Source organism: Ranitomeya imitator, chromosome 4 (assembly GCF_032444005.1).
Source record: "Ranitomeya imitator isolate aRanImi1 chromosome 4, aRanImi1.pri, whole genome shotgun sequence".
Lineage (NCBI taxonomy): Eukaryota > Metazoa > Chordata > Amphibia > Anura > Dendrobatidae > Ranitomeya > Ranitomeya imitator.
This window is the reverse complement of record NC_091285.1, coordinates 221,874,890-221,899,514: the sequence shown is the minus strand read 5'-3', so window position 1 is coordinate 221,899,514 and position 24,625 is coordinate 221,874,890.

Sequence of the window (24,625 nt, the reverse complement as noted above, 5' to 3'; positions counted from 1 at the left end):
TATGGTGGCATGCAGAGCCCAAATCGCGAAAATTGTGTCACTGTCCAAATATTTCTGGCCCTAACTGTATATATATATATATATATATATATATATATATATATATATATATTTTCAAGCCACTTTCTGCTCCTGAAACTGTGTAGTGTGAAACAGTGGGCCTGTATTTTTCTGCACTGTCCCACACCTAAAAAGGGGGATTTATATTGCCAATCAGTGCATCTGTGCCAGTCCAGTCTGTTGTATCTGTCAGTCATTTTCTGCCACAGAAACAATACTGTAAAACAGTGGGCCAGATTTATTCACTATTCTTCCATATAAAAACAAAAAGGGGAGATTAATATTGGCAAATCTGTGCATCTGTGCCAGTCCAGTCTGTGGTATCTGTCTGTCATTTTCTGCCACAGAAACAATACTGTCAAACAGTGGGCCAGATTTATTCACTAGTCTTCCATATAAAAACAAAAAGGGGAGATTAATATTGGCAAATCTGTTCATCTGTGCCAGTCCAGTCTGTGGTATCTGTCTGTCATTTTCTGCCACAGAAACAATACTGTAAAAGAGTGGGCCAGATTTATTCACTAGTCTTCCATATAAAAACAAAAAGGGGAGATTACTATTGGCAAATCTGTGCATCTGTGCCAGTACAGTCTGTGTTATGTCTGTCATTTTCTGCCACAGAAACAATACTGTAAAACAGTGGGACAGATTTATTCACTAGTCTTCCATATACAAACAAAAAGGGGAGATTAATATTGGCAAATCGGTGCATCTGTGCCAGTCCAGTCTGTGGTCTCTGTCAGTCAAAAAGAAGGGGGGTTCTTTATTTCCAGTGTGTGCATCTGCGTCAGTCCTGTTATTGGCATATATGTCAGCCACTGTCTGCCACTGAAACTGTGTACTGTAATACAGTGGGCCTGATTTTCCCTGCAGTCTCACACACCTATAAAGGGAGATTTAAATTCATAACAATTTTGCGTCCACCTTGTAACTGGTTTTACAGTACCAAATACCGTTTGTTAGTTTGGTTACATATTTCCAAGAATGAGGAAGTCTGGTGGAAGAGGTCGTGGCCATGGGCGGTCATTGCCAGCTGGTAATGATGGTAGTGGTGGTGGAGCATCAGGTGGTCATGGGAAAAGCAATATAGCACCTAAGTCTCGAGTTGTTCAGCCACCGTCATCGTCTGGCTACACAAGGCCTCGAACGCTCCCTTTTCTGGGAGTAGGAATACCGCTTTTAAAGCCGGAGCAGCAGGAACAAGTTTTGGATTTCCTTGCTGACTCTGCCTCTAGCTCTTTTGCCTCCTCTTCGGAAAGTGCAAAATGTAAAAGCATCGTCAGTGGATGTTCCCGGTCAGGGACAAGTCGATTCCTTGTGTTCTACACCCAGAACAACAGAGAAGGATGCGTCAGGCGACACAACGGGTTACTCCATGGAGCTCTTTACACATACCGTTACTGGGTTAGAAAGGGAAATTGTTAACAGGCCATGCCCATTACAAGATGAATCGGACATGGAGTGCACAGATGCACAGCTACAGCCAGATTATTATGCTGTTCCTTTGACTCAGATCACAACATTGCCCTCGCAGTGTACCAATCCAGAATCTGACCCAGATGAGACTATGGAGCCCCGTCACGAACGCTATAGCACTGGCTTACATGGTGACACAGAGGAAGGTGCACAGGACATAGAAGAGGAGGTCATAGATGACCCAGTTGTTGACCCCGATTGGCAGCCATTGGGGGAACAGGGTGCAGCCGGCAGTAGCTCTGAAGCGGAGGAGGAGCCGCAGCAGGCATCAACATCGCAACAGGTTCCATCTGGCAGGCCCGTATCTGGCCAAAAACGTGTGGCAAAAACAAAAACAGTTGTAGGACAGTGTGGCCATCCGGTTAAAGTAGCTCAGTGTGCAATGCCAGAAAAGGTATCCGATAGTAGGAAGAGTGTAGTCTGGCATTTTTTTAACCAAGATCCAAATGATCAGTGCAAAGTCATCTGTAAGAAATGCTCAAGGACCTTCAGCAAAGGTCAGAATGTTAAAAATCTAAATACAAGTTGCATGCGTAGACATATAACCACCATGCACTTGCAAGCCTGGACTAATTAATAGGGTTGAGCGACTTTTCATTTTTTGAGGTCGAGTCGGGTTTCGCGAAACCCGACTTTCTCAAAAGTCGGGTCGAGTGAAATCGGCCGATCTTCTTGAAAAGTCGGGGTCGGGGATCGGCCGAAACACGAAACCCAATGCAAGTCAATGGAAATATTTTTTTTATATTTACTTCAGCACGATGAGGTCATTTGAGGACATCCAGCAGAGGGCGCGTCACCGCGTCTGAAGGTAACTATAGGTCATTGACCTACATTACCTTCATTCCCCTGGGTTTTACAGGCACGAGCACAGCTGCATTATAGCAGAGCTCCTGCCTGTAAAATATTTTAACCCCTTCAGATAGATTTACATCGTGGGACGTTACAGATCATCGGAAGGTAAGAGATATTGTTGTTTTTTTTATTTTTCCTTTGTTACAGAGCGAGGGTCTTCAGGTGGATTGGGAGTACAATAAAATATTACAACAACCTGTGTATTTATTTCATTAAAATACTTTTTAATAATGTGTGTGTGTTTTTTTAACCCTTTCATACAATTGGATTAATAATGGATAGGTGTCAGAATTGACGCCTCTCCATTATTAATCTGGCTTAATGTCACCTTACAATAGCAAGGTGACATTAACCCTTCATTACCCCATATCCCACGGCTACACAGGAGTGGGAAGAGAGTGGCCAAGTGCCAGAATAGGCACATCTTCCAGATGTGCCTTTTCTGGGGTGGCTGGGGGCAGATGTTTTTAGCCGGGGGGGGGCAATATCTGTGGACCCTCTCCAGGCTATTAATATCTACCCTCAGTCACTGGCTTGGGAACCCAAGCCAATTTTTTCCACGATTTAACCCTTAAATTGCCTTTAACCCTTAAATTTAATGGCTACAGGCAATTTAAGGGTTAAATCGCTGAAAAAATTGGCGTGGGCTCCCGCGCAATTTTCTCCGCCAGAGTGGTAACCCGACTTTGCCAAAAGTCGGCGACTTGTGAAATTGGCCGATCTGTTTCGCTCAACCCTACTAACTACCAAATGTCCCTTAATGTTGTTGCACCCTCTCACAATGAAGCTAGTCAGCAACGCTACATCCCTTCCCTCACTGTAAGCCCACCGTTTACCACACCACCTGCAGCAAATGTGGAGGTTTCGTCACAAGGCCAAAGCAGCCAGGGAATCACCAGGTTCTTGGTAGGAAACACTGTATGTAGGCCAACAGCAAGAATACCATCACCAACCCTCTCTTAGTCTGCCATGTCCACCGGAACCCCCGCTAGTTCCACGATATGCAGTTCTCCAGTCCAGCTCATCCTACAAGAGACTCTTGTTAGGAAAAGGAAGTACTCATCCTCTCATCCGTGTACACAGGGTTTGAACGCCCACATTGCTAGACTAATCTTGTTAGAGATGATGCACTACCGGTTAGTTGAAAGCGAAGCTTTCAAAGCCCTGATGGACTATGCTGTACCATGCTACGAGCTACCCAGTCAACACTTCTTTTCGAGATGCAGGGTCCACAGGGGACAGCAATATTGGGACAGTTCTGCCTAGCCCACGGTCTAGGAAACAGTTGGCTGCAGGCATTCGCCCCCCCTCCTCCTCCTCCTCATCCTCCAGCAGAAGCGGGAGCTCGTCCACAGACCGCAGTCACACGACGACTCCATCCGCAGCTGCCACTGTTGCACACGAGGTGTCCCATTATGGGACAGCTAGTGGCAAGCGTCAGCAGGCTGTATTGGCAATGAAGTGTTTGGGCGACAACAGACACACCGCGGATGTTCTTTCCGAGTTCTTGCAGCAAGAAACTCAGTCATGGCTGGGCAGTGTACATCTTGAGGCAGGCAAGGTAGTGAGTGATAACGGAGGGGATTTTATGGCTGCCATAGCCCTTTCACAACTAAAACACATTCCTTGCCTGGCTCACACCTTAAACCTGGTGGTGCAGTGCTTCTGAAGGTGTGCAGACTTTGCTCGCACATCCGCCGTTCGCCCGTACACTCCAGCCATATGCAGAACCATCAGCGATCTTTGAACCTTCCCCAGCATTGCCTAATCATCGATGTTGCAACAAGGTGGAACTCCACACTGCACATGCTTCAGAGACTGTGCGAGCAGAGGTGTGCTGTTATGTATTTGTGGGAGGATACACATACACGGGCAGGCAGTTGGATGGCAGACATGGAGTTGTCAGGTGTGCAGTGGTCGAAGCTACAAGACCTCTGTCAAGTCCTTCAGTGTTTTGAGGAATGCACATGGCTGGTTAGTGCAGACAACGCCATAATAAGCATGAGCATCCCCCTAATGCGTCTGCTGATGCAAAGTTTGACGCACATAAAGGAGCAGGCATCTGCAGCCGAGGACGAGGGAAGCCATGATGACAGTCAGCCATTGTCTAGTCAGGGAAGTCTACTGGACGAGGTGGCAGGCGAAGAGGAGGAAGACGAGGAGGAAGATGGGGATGAGTATTTTTTGGATGAGGAAGCTTCTCAGGGCCAATAGCAACTGGTGGCGTTGCAAGGCCAGGTTCAGGGTTTTTGAGGGAGGCAAGTGACGTTGATTTGCCCGAAAGTGCTCCTCAACCCAGCACAAGCAGTGAATTGACAACTGGAACATTGGCCCACATGGCTGATTATGCCTTGCGTATCCTAAAAAGGGACCCCCGCATTATAAAAATGATGACCGATGACGATTACTGGTTGGCCTGCCTTCTGGATCCACGCTATAAGGGGAAACTGCAAAACATCATGCCACATGAGGACCTTGAACAAATATTGGCAACCAAACAAGCAACTCTTGTTGACCGTTTGATTCAGGCATTCCCAGCACACAGCGCCAGTGATGGTTCTCACACGAGCTGCAGGGGGCAACAGGGCAGAGGTGTTAGAGGTGCACAAATCAGAAGTGGCATTGGACAGAGGGGTTTTCTGACCAGGTTGTGGAGTGATTTCGCAATGACCGCAGACAGGACAGGTACTGCAGCATCAATTCAAAGTGACAGGAGACAACATTTGTCCAGTATGGCTACTAACTATTTTTCCTCCCCTATCGATGTTCTCCCTCACCCGTCATTCCCATTTAACTACTGGGCATCCAAAATAGACACCTGGCTGGAATTGTCCGAATATGCATTGCAGGAGCTCGTTTGCCCAGCAGCTAGTGTGCTATCAGAAAGAGTATTCAGTGCTGCTGGTTCAATACTGACCAAAAAAAGGACTAGTCTGGCTACCCAAAATGTTGATTATCTAACCTTCATTAAAATGAACCACTCATTGATTTCTAATTATTTTGCCCCACCTTTCCCGGCTGACACCTAGCTTTCCTTTAAAAAGGTCTTGCTTTTGGACTGGTCTTACTGAGTGTTCCAATTTCTCCATTTGCAGCTGCTGTATGTCCAGCATACGACATGTTTACACCTCCCTAAATGGGCTGACTCCCCCCCACGGGGCCGTGGTCTCGCCACTTGGCGAAAGCACCCGTGAGAATGCCGTTTGTCTGAAGAGGTGGGTGTGCCCGCTTTTGGTCGACGGCACTGACACCGGGTCCCTCATAGTACAATGAAGTGTTTCTGGCGGTGGTGGCGTGCACCCAACGTCAGACACACCGTTGTAACATGAGGGGCCTTGGGCCAGTACCGCCGAGCACGAGAGAGTGCCCAACCCCCAGCTCAAACTGTGTTCTACCACTTGCAAAATTATCTGTCACTGCTCCACCGCTGTTTAGTCTATGCGGTGAAATCCTTCAATGCCTGACACTGACAATACCAATTTGTTGACATGTATGATGCTACTTAAAATATTCAGCGGCCCTGTCCTACATTGACACCAGTAAATTCTTTGCGCCAAATAACAATGTCTGAAAGTCAGCAGAGGAGCCCACCCCTGTACCTAAGTATGCCACCCTTTTTTTTTTTTTGCGAGACATTAACATCTATGTATTATTTTGGAATACTAACTGTGTCAGACACTCCTTCCAATAGTCCTCCGCTGACCACACCAATGCTGCCTGTGTACCCCTGGAACCTAATTAAAAGTGCGTAGAGCCTAGTCTTTTTATTTTAGGCCTACTAAGTCTGTCTGCGGTCCCTCCTTCCAATAGTCCTCCGCTGACCACACCAATGCTGCTTGAGTACCCCTGGAACCTATTTAAAAGTGCATAGAGCCTAGTTTTTTTTATTTTAGGCCTACTAAGTCTGTCTGCGGTCCCTCCTTCCAATTGTACTCCACTGACCACAGCAATGCTGACCGCGTACCCATGTAACCTTTTTTAAACCTGCATCGAGCCAACTTTGTGGTGTAAGGCCTACTAGCAGTGTCTGTCTGTGCCACTCAATACAGCTGTCCTCTTAAAAAAAAATGTTTTCAGCCTATCGGAATTTTAAAACTGCAGTGGGGCTACTAGTTTGGTTGGGGCCTACTAACAGTGTCTGCCGCTCCTTGCTGTTCTCCTGGTTTCCTGTCCTGAACTTCCATCTTCAGGCTCTCGTTAAGTACTTCTTAATATTACACTGTATTTGGCCTGCTAGTTGGGTTGGGGCCTACTAATGGTGTCTGCCGCTCCTTGCTGTTCTCCTCCACTGAACAAAGCAGTGCCGCCTGTTTACTACTGTTACCAATTTTGAACACTGCATTTAGACTACTTACTGATTTGGGCCTACTCACTGTGTCAGCCTCTCATTACAGTTGTCCTCCACTGAACAAAGCAATGCCGCCTGGTTAGTCCTGTTACCAATTTTGAAATGCATTTAGCCCACTTTAATATTTGGGCTTATATCTGTGTTTCCTCCTCATCCTGCCCATTGCCCAGCCAGTGCTAGATGACTCTGCTGGTACATTGACCCAGACCGCTACATTCCCCTTGCACGCTACACAGCTAGATTCTGACCCTGCTGAAAGTGAGGTTCCCCTTCCGGCATACTATACCACCTTACACAGGGACAATGAGGAAGGTGCAGATGAAAGTGCAGGTTCCTTCATCAGGTGGGGGGGAATACTCGTTGGCGACGTCACTGGCACAGGGCCCCTCATAGTACACAAAAGTGTCACTGCCGGTGGGAGGCGCCCCCACCGTGCAAACACACCGCCGTACTTTGAGGGGCCCTGTGCCAGTGCCAATGCGAACGAGTGGGCCCCCCCTGCTTGCTCAGGATCACAGCACTTGCAAAGTTGAAATACTTACCTCTACCTGCTCCACTGCCGTGACGTGGTCCACTTCCTGAGCCCACTAAATACTTGACCCAGCCATGCCCCCCACAACTTTAGCCAAATGACCCCCAATGTCCAATGCCTAACTATTATTATAAGGTAAATTAAGATTGACAAGCTTCAGTACCAAGAATGGATGTTTTTGCTATTAAAATGGGCACTGTAGGTGTTTTCCTGGCCTCCACTCACTGCCGACTATGCTCCCCCATTGACTTGCATTGGGTTTCGTGTTTCGGTCGATCCCCGACTTTGCGTGATAATCGGCCGATTTCACTCGACTCAACTTTTGAGATAGTTGGGTTTCGCGAAACCTGACTCGACCCTAAAAAACTAAAAGTCGCTCAACCCTAGTGTATATCACAAAAAAGGAACACCAGAACATGGAATCATGTATGGGTAAGAAATGTGAAGAAACAAGCTGAATTTTCATATGCCTTTTATCTAATGTCTTATATCACAAAAATGTGACAAAGCACGTAATACTGTATGGATTAGTTATCTAATTGTGAACTATTTTTCTACACTTTTTTGCAAATTTTACAATCCAACATAATGCAGCAATAACAGTGTTACACAACATAGATGAGTCATTGAATCCATAACATTTTGAATGAAAATATTTTGAAAGTACAGTATACTTGATGTACTTATACAGTCAAAAAGACTTGGCAGAAAGTTCAAAAACAGACAAAAAAATATGATTAACATAGTAACAATTATTAAGGTTGAAGGAAGACTTTAAGTCCATCCAGTTCAAACTATAGCCTAACCTAACATGCCCTAACATGTTGATCCAGAGGAAGGCAAAAAAAAAACCATGTGGCAAACAGTAAGCTTCAAATTGAGGAAAAAAATTTCTTCCCGACTCCATATCGGCAATCAGACTAGTTCCCTTGATCAACGCAGTATCAAGGAAACTAGTGTATATAACCTGATTATTAAGGTAATCTATAGACCCCTGAAAGGCAACCACTGGCAGGCCTCATTAAACTATTGAATATTACAAACATTTTATGTGCTGCTGTCATCTGGTGGTGTGGAAAAGTGTTGGCTAATCCAGGCTTTGTTCATTTTTATGAAAGTGAGCCTTTCTGCATTCTTTGCTGATAAGCAAAAGCACCTGTTTGTTATGAGCCCCCTGTGGCACTAAAAACCCACTCAGACAAGACGCTAGAGGCTGGGCAGCATATCGCCTCCAAGGGATTGAGAGACAGCTCATGCCAGGTGTCCAGCTTTGAGACCCAATAGTTGAAAGTCACAGTGAAACCAGGGAATACGTTGGTGTGGTCAGCTAAACATTTCTCGACCATCTTTAAAATCTTTTCCTTCCTTGTTAAAAATACCCGTTCATCAGGCCCTCAGCGCTAGGCTTGTGTCATGAAATTAGCCCATGCCTTTGACTGTATGCCCTTCCTTCTGCTGTGTGTATCCCTGGTCTCTCCTCCATGGTTAAACAAAAAAGCTTGCCCCCTGCTGCTAGCGTTGTCTGGTGGTAATTTTTTCAACATATTTTGCACAATGGCCTTCTGGTACAGCACTATTTTAGAAAATCTCTCCACCTCAGGGAGAAGAGATGCAATGTTGTCCTTGTAGTGTAGGCCTTGTAGGGTGAACAATCAGTACTCTTTTTTGCCAAGATAAATGAACCATGAGGGTCGCCAGAAAGGCAACGGTACATAAAGTCAGCCACGTGTGCCAAGCTCCATACAGCCAACACTTCCCTGTTTCCACCATGAGGACAACTCCATCTCATCCTCTTCCCTCTCTTCCTCCTCATTCCCATCCTCAGCCCATCCACATAGGAGAGACAGGACAAAGGTTGTGTTGCTACCAGCTTCTATGGCGCTAGCCACCAGCTCCTGTTCATCCTCCTCAGTGTCCACCTCCACATTGTTATCCAATCTATGCTGAGAAGATGAGATGATGATAGGTTGGCTACAATCTCTCTGTTATATGTCTTCCTCTATCCACACCTGGTCCGCATGCAAAGCTTCATGTTTAATTGTGAGCAGCGACTGTAGGCACAGAAGAGGGATAGTTTAGCTGATTATGATGTCATCGCCGCTCACCTCTTTGTGGAATCCTCAAAGTCATGGAGAACCACACAAATGTTAAACCTCCATCCCCAATCTTCAGTTGTTATGTCCTGAGGCTGACCAGAATACCAACGGGCGTGTTGGAGCGGATACTCAACCACTGGCTTCTTCTGCTCACAAAGCATTGCCAGCATGTGCAGTGTCGAGGTCCAGCACGTGGTGACAATGCACAAAAGTTCGTGAACTGTCACATGCATGCACTGCTGCAGCACTCACGAAGTGGCGGCAGCTGTAGCCGACATCCTGAAATGTGCGCTGACTTTACGTACCTTGACCAGAAGCTCTGGCAAATCAGGGTATGTTTTCAGAAACTGCTGAACTACCAAGTTTAGCTGATATGCCAAGCATGGTACGTGTGTGAGCTTGCTAAGCTTCACATCCTCCACCAGGTTCCAACCATTATCATCACACAACCATGTCAGGTTCGAGGTTCAGCAGCAAAAATCACAGATCTGTCTGGTATTTAATTCCTTTAAGTAACCCTGCTTGGTTGTGTGGTTTGTATCCTAGGCAAATTAGTTTCAACAGAGCCTGTTGTCACTTTTTTCTGAGGCAGTGCTGCAGAGTTTCCAGATTCCGACTGATGTGGATGATGTGCTCTGAGATATTACATTGGAGATGGAGGATGAGCAGGTTTGGGGCAGGAACTGCTGTAGAAAGTTGAGGAAACCCTGAGTAGGGTCAGCAGTCCTTGGAGTCGGGAGCACATGCCAGTAAGTGCATTGGTAAGGGCATGGGGGATGCTCCTGGGTACGTGGTTGTACAAAGCGGGGAAGCAACACCGGGAGAAAACGTGGCGGATGGGGACCAAGTACCGAGGGACAGCTGCCATCATGAGTCGGCAGAAATACTCCATGTCTACCAGCCTAACTGGCTACACTTCCACCACAAGCAGCCTGGAAATGTGCCAGTTTAGCATTTGGGACTGAGGGTGGGTGGCAGGAAACTTTCTTTTCATTCCAAGGCCTAGGGTAAGGACAGCTGAACACTGGGCAGGGACAAGGATTTGGAAGTTCATGATGATGGTAAAGAATGCAATAAGTGCAGGGCAGAAGGAAAATGCGCCAGTGTTTTGGCCTGGTGATTGGGAAGCACCTAGCAGAGTGGAAGAGGCAGAGGTGTCACTCAATGGCACCAATTATGTACCCAGGTGTTCTGCCCATCAAGTCAGGTGCTTAGATGACATGTACCTGATCATGCTTGTGGTGGTTAAGTTCTTAGTGGTCAGGCTCCTGCTGGTCTTTGCATGGCATAGGTTGCAAATGGCAATTTTGTTTGTCTCAGAACTATCTTTAAAAAAGTCCCAGACTGGGAAACACCTAACTCTTTGATGGAGAAATTCAGGACTGTCGGTACTCTGCGGAAAAGTTGCCCGCCTTCTCACTCTGGTCACCCTACTGCCTCTTCATGTCAGTTTTGGTGGTGCTGATCTTTCCCACTCAGCCCTGCCGGCCTCGCTCTGCATGCCAGCTTCCCAGGTTGGGTCGGTGACTTCGTCATTCACCACCTCATCTTCGACCACTGCACCCTGGGCCTCCTGACTTCATAACTTAACAAGACTTAGCAGCAACTGTGTATCATCATTATCTTCCTCATCCTTATCCCAAATTTGCCGTTCTTCACCATCATGTTCTTGTGGCCGTGGCTCCACTAAGTTTTGTGCATCACTAAACAGCATGTCATCCTTTCCCTCTTGCAGCATCCAGGTTGAGAGACCATAGTCAAGAAATGTGTGGTAAACAGCTCCACGGGGTGTCCTAGTGTGGGATCACGAGTCTCCTGGGACTCAACATGGTGAGAAGAAGGAGGATCATGGTGATGATTAAGTGATCCAGACTTTAGGCTGGTGAGACTGGAATGTGTTAAACACTATGTGGTTCTGCCAAGCCTGCTGGCATCATAATCTGCCATCCAACTGCTCTTGCTTCAGAAGTGGTGTACCATGCCTCCCTGCAAAGTGTTGTGGATTGGTGTGTAGTCGCACCGGACCTACGTCCTCAGAATCTGCATGCATCATCATCAGCCCTTCCACATCCCTGTTCCTTACCCATTTTTTAATTGCTATGTCTCTTGAAACCAAGTTTATTTTTAATAAAAGAAAAAACTGGTCACCTCCAATCAAAGCATCTCGATCGTATGAAGCATTTGTGGAATGTGCTGGAAAAATTAGTCTGAATTTTATTGACTCCATTTAGCAATATAAAGGGAATGTATCATGAAAAAATTACATATTGTTTAACTCAGGTTTTTTGTCAAATATAAAATTTTGTAATATTTGAATTTTTTTCATATCACAATCTCTATTTTTTTAAAAAATGTTGAAATCTTTAAATGTCAACACTGTTCACTGGGACATTCTATACTCATCTTGCTGTACCTTCAGCAAGACTTTTCATAAGTCTCATTATCATTTTCATTACAGGCAAGGTTATGATAACAGGTAACAATTCTATACACCACTAATTTGACAGTATCCAGCATTGACAATAGGTGGTGTCTCCCTACCCCAGATTATAATCCCTTAAAAATTATCATGAATACATTCACTACATGCTTCAAATCAAAAGAGAGTCAATCTATTGTTGGTATTTGAAAAATATGGATTTCCTGGAAGAGCATGAAATATGATATTAAAAATTAAAACTGCCCCAGTGGCCATTGTGAAAATTGCGAGATTTCTATTTTGTTTAAATACAGATTGTGATAAAAGAACATAAAAAGAAAAATACAAAACATTACCAAAATATTTAAAAAAAACTTACATTTAATATACAAACCTTTTTTAACAAGGAAGTAATTTTCTGATTAGACATTCCATGAAAGGACATAAAGGATCTGCTGCTATCGTCTTGGTGCCAGATACTGCAAGACATCTTCATGGATCCTTGCAGAATCCTTGTCTTTGCCAGGATAGATATACGTATAAAATTGAAGCTATATTTGTAAGGGCTGGCGGAACACACCGAGTAAATATTGAGATAATATAGGTGCGTTCGCAGCCCAGGGTCCACCGTCCAGGATTGGAACCTACTACTAGTATATGGCGGCACTATATGGTGGTACAATGCCTGAATAGACATGGGTTCAGTCACCTGGTCTACATAGGAGTGAGCTCTGTTGCTTCACAGAGTCCCCGGGATTAGGATAACGTTGTGCCCTGTTAACCTCACAGAGGATCACAGCTAACTAACAGAGCAGGTAGCATACGGTGGTCATACAGTCAGCATAGCACACAAACAACTCCTCTCTGGAGGTGCCGGAATTCTAGTGGCTATACGCCAGCCCTAAATTCACATACACAAACTCCTCTCCGGAGGTGCCAGAATTCTAGTGGCTATACAGCCGACCCTGAGCACATGATGATACAGACCACAAGGTAGCTAAGCTCATAAATATAGGTTGATACTAGCGCATGGCCGTGCGGCCATGCAAACCTTCTATAGAGAGCTTTCCAGGACCTTCCTAGTGGTTCAATAGGAACCACTTCAGGACCAGAGCATATGACCCCCGACCACCAATGAGAAGTCATCCCTTGGGAATGCTCTGTAGCCAAAAAGCAGGATTTAGTCCCAGGGGCATCTGCTTGTTACAGAACAGTGCTGGTTACAATGGCTGAGCCTGGAAGGGCAGCAGTAACCAAGCGCATAGTATTTGCCTAAGCCAGACGCTGGGACCGACGTCTCCGTTGAGCAGGCTCCACTGCGGCTGAAGAAGAATGGGAGACCGCAGCGGAAGTGGCTCGAGATTCTCCCTGTGCAGCGACGGGAACTTGACACCTAACAATATTTACATCTTTCGCTTCATGGTCTTTAAATTGTAAATATACATTACACTGTATCTAGCAAGAAATATAACTAATTTTAAAAAACAGTCTCTTCATTTTCTTCCTTTAGTTTTTGGCATAAAATTGAATTTGTAATTTAACACAATCCGCTAACACTTAGACTATTACAAAACATCACAATGGCTTCTTTATTCACTGATATTACTGTAGACCTGTGTATTTTCAAACCAATCTTTCATATGAACAAAGATCTCTAGGTGACAAAGCCAAAATACTATTAAACACAACATACAACATCCGTTATAAAGCTGAAGAGATTGCTTAAGGGGATTTGATTTGAGGATCTGGATCTACTCTTACAACTGTAATATTCATATTGGCAATGACTGCCAAAATACATTTAGGAAAATGTTACTTTCTATATATTGTCAGCTTTTCTGAAGAGTACCTGTGCACGCATGCATTTCATGGTTAACTATACAGATGTAGGACATTTTATCAAAGTGTTATATTTGTGTATTACATACTACTGCACGATAACCTACAGAACCCTGGGTTTGAATCCCACCATGGCCAATGTTCAATCTTAGCAATGTGAACTTGGAAAGAAAGACTTTAAACAGCATTCTTATGAGTTTAACATGTCCAATTGTTGTAACTCTTCTGCAAGGTTTGGAATATTTAACTCTATAATTTCCATATCCATTATCTATCATTCCCAGAATACAAACTTATATTTAATGGGTAATCACAAACTGACATACCACTTAAATCAGGGTTTCAAGTTAAATGTTTTTCTTTTAATTTGGCAATTTTTTTTAGTTTTCATATCATAACCTGTATTAAAAATATAGATTTACCATTTTCCCACTGTTGAATGGGGTAATTTAAACTCAATTTCTGTTTTTTCTGTAGCCTTACAAGGTTTACAAGAACAGCTAACATAGCTGTTCATAGCTGTTAATCCATGATTGCACACGCTCATTGGATGCTTCAATACAATGGAACTGTCTGGTCAGTCTATTGCTGCTAATGCACATGTCAATTTCTGAAAGAACAGGAATTATGCGTCTAAAATAGTGTCTGTGTCAAAATTACAAAATTTCTGTGTGCTAGTCACTACTCATGGAAAGTATGTGAGGCAGAAAAGTCAGACATTCCAGGGTGAATACCAAGAGAGCACGTAGATAACCAAGGGAAAAGACAAAGACGTAAAGGTACCTTCACACTAAGCGACGCTGCAGCGATACCAACAACGATGTCGATCGCTGCAGCGTTGCTGTTTGGTCGCTGGAGAGCTGTCACACAGACAGCTCTCCAGCGACCAATGATGCCGAGGTCCCCGGTAACCAGGGTAAAGATCGGGTTACTAAGCTCAGGGCCGCGCTTAGTAACCCAATGTTTACCTTGGTTACCATCGTAAAAGTAAAAAAAACAAACACTACATACTTACCTTCAGCTGTCTGTCCTCCGGCACTCTGTTTTCTGCACTGCGCTTAGTAACCCGATGTTTACCCTGGTTACCAGTGAAGACATCGCTGAATCGGTGTCACACACGCCGATTCAGCGATGTCAGCGGGAGGTCCAGCAATGAAAGAAAGTGCTGGCCTTCTAGCTCCGACCAACGACATCACAGCAGGATCCTGATCGCTGCTGCGTGTCAAACACAATGATATCGCTATCCAGGACGCTGCAACGTCATGGATCGCTATCGTTATCGTTGTGAAGTTGTTTAGTGTGAAGGTACCTTAAGTCATGTCACAGTCCAGGGTCAATAAGAAGAGATAGCGGATCAAAGTAAAAGGACAATACAAAGGGATAGTCAGAACATGGTCCAAAGGGTCAGGCAACAGAAGATCAGAACAAAAGAATCAGGTTAACTCTTACCTGGAAGCACAAACTGTGTCTGGCAAGGATCAGGGGCAGACAGCTCAGTTAAAAGCTTGGGCAATGAACAGAATCCAAAACACCTAGAGAGAGTCTCGCACCTCCTAGTCCCAGATTGGACAGCTGAGCTGTCAATAAAACCACCGACAGCTCATCAAGTCCATCACAGGATTGGACAGCCAAGCTATCAATCAAAACACAGGCAACTCAGCATGACCCAGTTTCCATAGGACAGCATAGGAAACACTTAATGAGTGGAGGAATTGTGACAATTTCTATATAGTTTTTTTTATATAGATTGCAAAAACAATACTATCAACAATGTAGAAAGTACAAAACATAAAAATGGGATTTGAACAGTAGGTTTCTGCCTATCCTCCAAAATCCTACTTGTAGATGAATTGTGTTTCAATTGAGCTACAGAGAGATTCATTTTTGTTTCCTGCTGGTTATACTGACTGAGTGATTTTGTAAGTTTTGATGGACTTATTCACATGAATGTTGAGAATAAAAAAATGTAAACAAACTTGGACATACCTGGACCATCAGAAATGTAAAATGAACCTCAGACAAAAATGTGCTTGAGCGCTTCCTGTAAAAAAAAATCTATAATAATTGTATATGAAAAATAGAGATATGAGCAGTGCCTTTAAATATTCAAACCACTAAAGTGATTTTTTCTCCTGCATTATAATTCCTGAGCAAGACATTAAAGAGTTAAATTGCAAATCTAGTTCTTTTCAAAATCATAACAAGATATTCGGGCTAAATTCCTCTATAGGAATAAGATAAGTGTGGTGTTAGGTGTCGAGTTCCCACATCTGCACAGTGGGAATCTCCGACCCTCTCTGCTGCGGTCATCCATTCTTCTCCAGCCGCAGTGGAGCCTGCTCAGTGGAGACGTCGGTCCCAGCGTCTGACTCAGGCTGATACTGGGCGACTGGTTACTACTGTTCTTCCAGGCTCTTCCTTTGTAGCCAGCGCTGATAAGCAGTGAGCAGATCTTTCTGGGACTAAGTCCTGCTTTTCCCATACTGGGCATGCCTATGGGATGACCTCCCATTGGAGGTCGGGGATCACATGCGAAGGTCTTGAAGCGGTTCCTGTTGGACCACTAGGAAGGTCCTTGAGTGCTAAAACTATAAAAGGTTTGCATGGCCGCACCGCCATGCGCTAGTATCAAACCAATGTTAAAGAGCTCAGCGCCAGTGTGGTCATGCTTGTATGTGGTCAGGGTTTGGCTGAAATAAGCCCCTAGAATACCGGCAACTACGGTGAGGAGTTTGTATGTTTGTGTTCAGGGCCTTGGCTGAAATAAGCCCCTAGAATACCGGCACCTCCAGTGAGGAGTTGTTTGTCTGCTATTCCAACTGCATGACCACAGTTTTGCTCTGTTTGGTAGCTGTGTTCCTCTGTGAGGTTAACAGGGCACAGCATCTTGCTATTCTAGCGAATCTGTGAAGTAACACAGTTTGCTAATACCGCCATATAGTGCCGCCTATTACTAGCAGCAGGTTTCTCTCCTGCACGGTGGACCCCGGGTTGCGAACGCACCAACTGTCTCATATATACAGTACAGACCAAAAGTTTGGACACACCTTCTCATTAAAAGATTTTTCTGTATTTTCATGACTATGAAAATTGTACATTCACACTGAAGGCATCAAAACCATGAATTCACACATGTGGAATTATATACTTAACATAAAAGTGTGAAACAACTGAAATGATGTCTTATATTCTAGGTTCTTCAAAGTAGCCACCTTTTGCTTTGATGACTGCTTTGCACACTCTTGGCATTCTCTTGATGAGGTTCAAGAAGCAGTTATCGGGAATGGTTTTCACTTCACAGGTGTGCCCTGTCAGGTTTAATAAGTGGGATTTCTTGCCTTAGAAGGCAAAAGGGCCAACAAGTGCTAAGCATCTCTGGGAACTCCTTCAAGATTGTTGGAAGACCATTACCAGAGGTTACCTCTTGAAGCTCATCAAGAGAATGCAAAGAGTATGCAAAGCAGTCATCAAAGCAAAAGGTTTCTACTTTGAAGAACCTAGAATATAAGACATAATTTTGGTTGTTTCACACTTTTTTGTTAAGTATATATTTCCACATGTGTTAATTCGTAGTTTTGATGCCTTCAGTGTGAATGTACAATTTTCATAGTCATGAAAATACAGAAAAATCTTTAAATGAGAAGGTGTGTCCAAACTTTTGGTCTGTACTGTATATATTCAGTGCGTTCCTCCAACCCTAACAGTGTGGACTTATTGTCTGGCTCTAAAACATTTCTACATGTGAGACATTTAGGTGATCGACTAATTAAAGATCAATTTTTTTGTGTGGAAAGTCATGTATCTTATGGGCAACCTTAAACTTGTTAATCAAGGTTTAGATTTTATTCCCCAAACTAATGACATGTAACTAGAGTGCTTTACTGGTGATTAAGTCCTTACCTTTCTTGTAGAAATCATTCTGCTGGCTTAAGGCCCCTTCACATTTAGCGACGCTGCAGCGATACCGACAACGATCCGGATCGCTGCAGCGTCGCTGTTTGGTCGCTGGAGAGCTGTCACACAGACCGCTCTCCAGCGACCAACGATGCCGGTAACCAGGGTAAACATCGGGTAACTAAGCGCAGGGCCGCGCTTAGTAACCCGATGTTTACCCTGGTTACCATGCTAAAAGTAAAAAAAAACAAACAGTACATACTTACCTACCGCTGTCTGTCCTCCAGCGCTGGGCTCTGCTTCTCTGCTCTCCTCCTGTACTGTCTGGGAGCCGGAAAGCAGAGCGGTGACGTCACCGCTCTGCTTTCCGGCTCACAGCCAGTACAGGAGGAGTGCAGAGCGCAGCGCTGGAGGACAGACAGCTGTAGGTAAGTATGTACTGTTTGTTTTTTTTTACTTTTAGCATGGTAACCAGGGTAAACATCGGGTTACTAAGCGCGGCCCTGCGCTTAGTTACCCGATGTTTACCCTGGTTACCAGTGAAGACATCGCTGGATCGGTGTCACACACGCCGATCCAGCGATGTCCACGGGAGATCCAGCGACGAAATAAAGTTCTGGACTTTGTTCAGCGACCAACGATCTCCCAGCAGGGGCCTGATCGTTGGTCGCTGTCACACATAGCGATTTTATTAACGATATCGTTGCTACGTCACAAAAAGCAACGATATCGTTAACAATATCGTTATGTGTGAAGGTACCTTTAGAGAAATCAAGCTTTGAAATTGTATGTTAATGAGTTGCAAGTGCAGTGGGCTTGGACATTGCACTTGCAGTTCTCCTGCTTGTCTCTGTTCCCTGCTCACCACCTTCCTCCTATATCTGACTGGCAGATCTTGGGCAGGGAAGGCAGGTCATTGAAACAAGAGTATGCTGCCTGTCAGAGATAGAAAACAGACAGCGGGTGGGGATAGGGAGAGAGGCAGAAGGGCTGCAAGTGCCTTGTCCTACCACTTTGCACTTGCAGCTCATTAGCATATTATTTCAAATATGGATTTCTCTAAAACAGAAACATGGATTTTTGCAAGCAAGGTAAGGATTAAATTAGCAGTGTAGCACATTTACACATGTGGTTAAAATTGTTGGTACCCCTCATTTAATGACAAAAAAAACCCCACAATGCTCACAGAAATAACTTGAACCTGACAAAAGTAATAATAAATTAAAAATCTATGAAAATGAGCAAATGAAAGTCAGATAACATTGCTTTTCAATTATACTTCCAGAGAATTTATAAAAAAAATAAAACTCATGAAAGAGGCCTGGACAGAAATGATGGTACCTCTGAAAATAATGTGACAAAAGGGACATGATAAATCAAGGTGTGTCCACTAACTAACATCACAGGTGTCTACAAACTTGGAATCACTTTGCTGTATAAAATCCTGATGACAGGTTGGATGGCATTGCCTTAACACTATGTGATAGTAGGTACTATGCTGTTAACAGAACATCTGTATTCTTTATTGTATAACTGCGTACTGGATTTGAATCAAGGTCATAATATAGGTTGGCAGTGTTCAAGCTAAGAAGATGGATATTTGTTTTTAGAACACTTTTTTGCACTCAGAAATGAACTACGGTATATATTAATGAATCCATTATCCAGGCTCCAGCGGTGACCAACTGCTGCCGCAAACATGGTTTGTGCTATATTTGAGTTCCATAAGGGATATAATATAGCAAAAGCATCAGAGGAGCATCTGGCAAACACCTAACCCATGGGCATACTAAGCAGAGATTCTGTGTTCATATTCTCCAAATCCCAACATTGATACACGTTGCTTAGCTGTTAGGTGACTTAAGTAGGTCACTGCAAACAATGAACTGTATTCTAATTGTCTGGCTCATATCACATAATATGGATGATGTCAGTCAGTAAGATTAGCATGGAGCAAGAGATTGCCATTCAGACAATGGCAGAATAGGAAACAACAACAGATTACAGAATATCCGGGGGCATTTTACATTTAGCTAAACCATCAAGCAGACATGTAATGACAAAACTGAATGTTCCAACAATCAAATCCAACAATAGATGTTCACATCTCAATCTACTTTGATCAGTCCTGCATATTATAATGTATAATAACATAATATAGATTTCTTCAGTGATTTCATATATATATTCTTTTACAACTACAGGCACAAACGCTATAGACTGAGGAGGAATTATACATTATTCATGGAGAGTATATGAAATAGAACTTCAGTGGTCATCATATTCTTAGAAATGTTTTATATTAATGCATTGCTCATGTTTTGTAGATTGTAAATCCTTATGGGCATTGCTAAAACCAATTAAATTTTTTCAGCAAGGTTGTAATTTGTCAGTAATATAGTTTTTTGTAAATGAAAGATAACCTATCAATAGGATATTTGACCCCTAACTAAAGGTATTAGTGTAAAACCCCTCATTCCATTCATACCTCGAACCTTTCTAGTAAAATTTAGTTGTGGTATTTTTAAAAAACACTATATTTCAAGAGTGGGCACTTCATTACCCAGCTATTCTGTACTTTGCAGCCCACTGGCCTCCAGTTATTGATTGACACGTCACTCTTCCATCGCTGACATGTCTCCGCTGAGTACGAAGCATCATTACCTGGGGTTGTTTCATCAAAAGGGGCAGCGCCTGAACAGTGAGATCAAGATTATGTTGTGAGATTAATGTATCAGCTCTCGCAATGTCATTAGAGCTCCCGAATTCATTGCAATGACAGCCACTGTGCAATGAGCTCCTAATGATTATGCAGATGCCCGTACATTATTCTTGCAACGTAATCAGGAAATAACTGAAAAGTCGCTGCCAGTCAACTAGTTTTTAGGCTGTGGGCACTTCTGGAGCCATCACAGATAAGCCAAGTATTGGCATGGCTGTGATTGGTAGGCGCACCATGTGAACTAGACGGTATAAATGCCAGATCACGGGTGCTGCTGCAATTCTGCTCTGCCTAGGACAGGGTGCAGCTGGAGAGAGGGACAGTGTTAGTTAGCGCACTCTGCCACAAATCCGCTTTGTGTACCCTGCACTTGTCCCTGTGAAAGAACTGTACCAAAAGCCTGCTGCGTGTGCTCTGCAACCTCGCAAAAAAGGGGAGAAGCCAGCGCAGCCTAAGGTTAAGACGCAATACATAAAGTGCAAATGCACATATTAATTTCTAACTGTATTTTCAAAATGAGACATTTAGCAAACAATTGATCAATTCTTTGAGCCACCCCGCCTCTTCACGGCAATCTTATATTGGGGCAGTCCTACACTACGTTTTTTATATTCGCTGTGCCATAAAGGCCTCCTAAATGAACTAAATGCAAGACCACATTAAAAACATGCTGTACCTGGAGCATATACTGCATATACTGCAACCTCGCCTGTGTAAGTACTGTGCTAAAAGCTGCTGTATGTACTCTACAAGCCATATCTGTGGGAATACTTTGCAAAAATCTGCTGTGTGTACTCTACAGCTGGGTCTGTATGAGCAGTATGCATAAAAATAATTCTACTCTGTAGCCATCTAAAAAAAACACAATAATTGAGCTTGATTTGGTACACATGCAGAAGTCAAACACATGTTAACATTGGCCACAAAACACATAAAACCTACAAGAGAAAAAGTGAGCAAAAAAACCCTGCTGTAACTAAGTAAAAAAGCAAAAGTGCATTTAAATAACACAGAGTTTTTAGTAATACTGTTTTTTGATGAAAAAATAGCACAAAAGCCATCCCACCACGTCAAGGTAACTCTGACTGGAACAGTCCTACACTGTCTAATATTAAAACCTTACCATGTGTCAATGTTGACCTCAGTGTCAATAAGAGCAGACAAAAGGACTGGGCCCAACCAGTGAACCACCAGACTGGGGAAACCTTATATACAATTTCCAGCTCAGGAGAGGGGAAGGCCACACCCCGGCTTGCATAGAATGCAACAATACAAAGAAAAAAACACAAAAATTGAGCTTGACTTGGTACGCATGCAGAAGTCAATCGCATGTTAACATTTGCCACAAAACACATAAAACCTACAAGAGAAAAAGTGAGCAACAAACCCTGCTGTTATTAAGTAAAAAAGTTTTTAATATTAGACAGTGTAGGACTGTCCCGATCAGAGTTACCTTGACGTGGTGGAATGGCTTTTGTGCTATTTTTTGATCGAAAAACAGTATTACTAAAAACTCTGTGTTATTTAAATGCACTTTTGCTTTTTTACTTTGTTAAAGCAGGGTTTAACTGCCTGAGCAGTCGCAGCACAGAGAGCAGGAAGACGCCGACGCTGAGGAGTCCAGAGCAGAGCAGCGTCAAGCAACGAGAGGTGAGTATTTCATTTTTTTAAATATTTGGAGCAACATATGGGGACCATCAGAAGGGGCCCATACATGGAGCATTATATGGGGCTAATTCTATATGGAGCATCTAATGGGGCCAATAATATAGGGAGCATCTTATGGGGCCAATTATATAGGGAGCATCTTATGGGGCCAATAATATGGGGAGCATCTTATGAAGCCAATTCTATAGGGAGCATTATATGGGGCCAGTTTAATATGGAGACTCTTATGTGGCCAATTCAATATGGAGCAGTATATGGGGCCAATTACATATGGAGCAGTATATGGGGCCAATAATATATGAAGCATCTTATCAGACTAATTATATATGGAGCATTTAATATGGCCAATTCACAGGTCAACAAAAAAATATTTTTTTTCTGGTGTCCAAAATATTTTAATGAATTTGGGGTATTTTTGGGGTGCTGATTCTGAATATGCTATCAGTTTTGCCAGATTGGCTCAAGTTTTTGAGATTTTTGGTATCTTATTTATAGCACTTGTTGGTAAATGCGACGCATCATCTCATTAATTTCTTTGGATTAGTACTAGAACTGTGCAGTTCTCAATATAGTTTTGTGTTAATTAGTGTTCTAAAAGTTTGTTCATAGCTTGATTTTTGCAGTAACTCTATGTTGTTGTCTGTTTTCCAGTGAAAAGCATGAACTCAATAAGAAGAAGTTGTCTTAACGATCCAGACTCATTCTGTTACATTTGTGGTGAATACACACTGCCAAAACATAGAAGAAACATAACAGACTTCGTAAAAAAAGTGTATTTTGCCTATTTTGGGGTTATGCTTGGGGACCAAGACAAGTTTTGGGCACCACACATAGTGTGCAAAGCATGTATCGAATTATTACGAAAATGGAGCAAAGGACAAAGAAAAAGCTTCAAATTTGGTGTTCCAATGGTGTGGAGAGAGCAAAAAAATCATCATGATGACTGTTATTTCTGTGCAGTGCAAGTGCAAGGATTCAATAAGCATAAGAAACGAAAATGGGAGTATCCTAACATGGAATCTGCAAGAAGGCCTGTCCCTCATTGTGAAGATGTGCCTGTACCTGTGTTTACCATGTTACCTGACCTTCCCCCACCTGATGATGATGAAATGCAGGGTGTGGAGCTAAACATCAGTTCTGGAAGTGAACTAGAATATGAAGGAAGTTTCAGAACACCTACGCAATTTACCCAAGGAGAGCTCAACGATCTAATAAGAGACCTCAACCTCTCAAAAAGTGCATCCGAACTTTTAGCTTCAAGGCTAAGTGAAAAAAATTGTCTGACACCTGGAACTAAAATTACATCTTACAGGACCAGAGAAGAAGCACTTCTTCAATTTTTCTGTGAAGATGACCTACTTGTATATTGTAAGGATATTCCTGGCCTGATGCTGCAAATGGGTTTACAAGTATATCGTCCTGAAGACTGGAGGCTTTTCATAGATAGTTCTAAAAGGAGTTTGAAATGTGTTTTGTTGAACAATGGCAATCAGTGTGCATCTCTTCCAGTAGCTCACTCAACTAAACTTGCAGAACAATACAAAAATGTCAAAATGGTCTTGGAGAAACTGTGCTACCATGAACATTCGTGGCTGATATGTGTTGATTTAAAAATGGTCAACTTTTTACTTGGACAGCAAAGTGGATACACAAAGTATCCTTGCTTCATCTGCATGTGGGATAGTAGAGCAAAACATCAGCACTGGGAGAAACTGAATTGGCCTCCAAGGGACACCTTGACAGTAGGAGCATCAAACATAGTGAACGAACCTTTGGTGGACAGGGAAAAAATCATTCTACCACCACTTCACATAAAGTTAGGATTAATGAAGCAGTTCGTCAAGGCATTAGACAAAGATGGTAATTGCTTCATGTACATCTGCAGATCTTTCCCTGGTCTTAGTAGCGAAAAACTGAAGGCAGGAATCTTTGATGGTCCTCAAATTCGGAAACTCATTAAAGATTCAAATTTTCCTAAGGAAATGAATGACATTGAAGCTGCTGCATGGTGTAGTTTTGTGTTGGTAGTGAAGAACTTCTTGGGAAATCAAAAGGCAGACAATTATGAAGAACTGGTACAAAACATGCTATTGAGATTTAGAAATCTGGGTGTACACATGAGCATTAAATTGCATTATTTTCACAGTCACTTGGACAGATTTCCAGAAAACCTTGGAGATTTTAGCGAAGAACAAGGGGAGAGATTTCATCAGGATATTATGGTGATGGAGGAATGGTACCAAGGCAGATGGGACAGACATATGATGGCTGATTACTGCTGGAATCTACAGCGTGACTGCCCGATTAGCTCACATAGAAGAAAATCATATAAAAAGCGCTTTTCCAGCGATTAAATGTCTCCTATCTTTCATGTCTTGTTCATTTTTGAAGATTACTTTCTAAAACTAGTTAAAATAAACTAAAATCAACATTTACTTTGTTAAATTTATTGTATTCATGACAATATCAATAAAGTTAATGCGCGTGTAGCAAATTACGTCTTTTTTTTACACATTTTACGAAAAATCTCAAAAACTTGAGCCAATCTGGCAAAACTGATGACATATTCAGAATCAGCACCCCAAAGTTACCCTAAATTCGATGAAATATCTTTGGCACCAAAAATGCTGTTGATATGGAGCATTATATGGGGCCCATTATACATGGAGCATCTTATGCGGCCAATTAGTTTTGGAGCATTATATGGGACCCATTCTGT